Here is a 2,507-nt window from a genome sequence, read left to right on the forward strand (position 1 = left end):
TGTTTCTGTAAACACACTTATTTATTTATTAATCCAGTGTACATAATTTGCTTTTCGGATGCCTTCGTACAAATAGTATATGGTCTATACAATTAAGCAAGAAAAGCTTTTCTTAAAAAAATGTAACATATATAGGAAATACCCAATTGTGCAATTAAATATTTGTTTATTTGGCAATAAGATAACTTCACTCCGTTGCCAAATGAATTAAAATTCTTTGCTAACAAAACACAGCTCCGTTTCATAATATAAGAACTGGTATAAGTATAGGCGGTAGCCTATAGTGCTGTCGATATATCGATAATTTAAATATATATACGGCATTAAAATCTGAATCTAAGGGGCCATCAAAAAGTTTCCGTGCGAAGACGGTACAGTCCGGAATTAGTATGCCAAGCAAGCAAGATTGCCTTGGGCAGTGACGTAATCATCCCAACGACGCTCCAGGCTTGGGACACCCGTTCAGTAAAATACAGTGTCCTGCCCCGTGAAGAAGTCCGAGACTGCCTGCTGCACATCCTCATACGATAGGGATCGTCGACTCTTCTATACCTTATTTACGGGACCTAAGGGGTGATAATCGCTTTCTGAGAGAACAGGGCTACAGGGCAAGGGCTCGACTGACTTCCTCTTGAGTCGGAATAACTCCTGCGTTACGACATTTACGACGTGAAGACATGCCTCGTCATAAGGCAGCAGCACTCCTTCTCACACAGATTCACAACGGAGGTTTTCGACAGATACACTGCCACATACATATTCTTCATTCCCTTACCGGTGTTGGTCTGTCGGCATCCAAGGAAAGAATAACAGTACGTTGATCTCGTTTGGACGCATTTGGTAGTAACTTCGCCGCAGTTCACGTTTCCGCATTTATCTTGCACACGCCGGAAAGACAGATATGTCACGCAAATGCCTTGGCTTCATGTCGATGCTTATGTACCCACATCGGAGTCGTGCTACGTTGCATGTACAGTGCAGTAACGACTTCAAACAGAAAATTTTTGATCGACCCCTACATCTTTCAGTTTCACTATACGACAACCATGTTGTGTCTATAATTTCATTTAATTTCATTTAGTGGACGCGGTGGGGGGGGAGAGGGGGGGGCTGCGCACGACAGCCAGGTTGTGAGTAAAATTTCACTTAGTTGACATGGTGGAGGGCGGGGGGGGGGGGGGGGGGGGTGGAGACGGGACACCGTTGACCCACCCTTTGGCTACGTCTTTGGTGTAACAACACATAAATTTGAATTATATGACTGCTTGATACGTTCGAAAGAACAGACGCCACGCATTCAAACAATCGATTCGCCTCGATGGGCAATGGATCCACCCCATTCAGTTACGATGCACAATTACGTCCAACCTCCTGAGGGAATCTCTGTAGCGAGCTTCGTGGGCATGGACAGACACTGCGGATAGGTGGGAGTGTGGGTCGGCCAGTAGGCGTGCCGAGACAGTCGGTGCAGGTGTGATACACACCGTGTCTGAGTGGCGCAGTGATTTACGCAGTTGCCTAGTAAGCAAGAGTTGTCGGGTTCGAATCCTGGCCCGGCACGCGTTATGACTCGTCGCCGCTCAGATCGGACAAAATCCTGATACAGCTGACAACAGTAATCCCATTCCTTACTCTCACCTCCTTTTTCACTTTACATGGCATAAATGTCAGTCTGATATGTCATGCCGCTCCGGCCGGCCGCCGTGGTCTCGTTGTTCTAGGCGCCCAGTCCGGAACCGCGCGACTGCTACGGTCGCAGGTTCGAATCCTGCCTCGGGCATGGATGTGTGTGATGTCCTTAGGTTAGTTAGGTTTAAGTAGTTCTAAGTTCTAGGGGACTGATGACCACAGCTGTTGAGTCCCATAGTGCTCAGAGCCATTTGAACCATGCCGCTCCGGAAGAAAAGCTTGTTTAACAGTCGAATAGACTGATAGGCAGGCAGACAGACCGACAAGAAAATGATCCTATAAGGATTACGTTATTATCGACTGAGGTACAAAATCGTAGCCGGCCGATGTGGCCGTGCGGTTCTAGGCGCTTCAGTCTGGAACCGCGAGACCGCTACGGTCTCAGGTTCGAATCCTGCCTCGGGCATGGATGTGTGTGATGTTCTTAGGTTAGTTAGGTTTAAGTAGTTCTAAGTTCTAGGGGACTAATGACCTCAGATGTTAAGTCCCATAGCGCTCAGAGCCATTTCAACCATTTTACAAAACCGTGCAAAGATGTAAAATTATCACAATCTGAGAATGATGTTGTAGATAATTAGGAAACTACACTCATGCTCATAAATTAACGATAGTTGCAGATTGTGGTGCCACACAACGTGGCACTACACAAAACTGACGCTAGTAGCATATGCGCATAGGGAACACACATGACACAGATCTGTAAGTCCACGGTATTGGTGGTAAGTTGAGAAAACTGTCCCGAAACACATGTGCTACAAAATGCCACTGTTTCCTGCGCATTTACCCCGACATCAATATGGGATATGATCACCATGCAC

Source organism: Schistocerca piceifrons, chromosome 7 (genome assembly GCF_021461385.2).
Source record: "Schistocerca piceifrons isolate TAMUIC-IGC-003096 chromosome 7, iqSchPice1.1, whole genome shotgun sequence".
NCBI lineage: Eukaryota > Metazoa > Arthropoda > Insecta > Orthoptera > Acrididae > Schistocerca > Schistocerca piceifrons.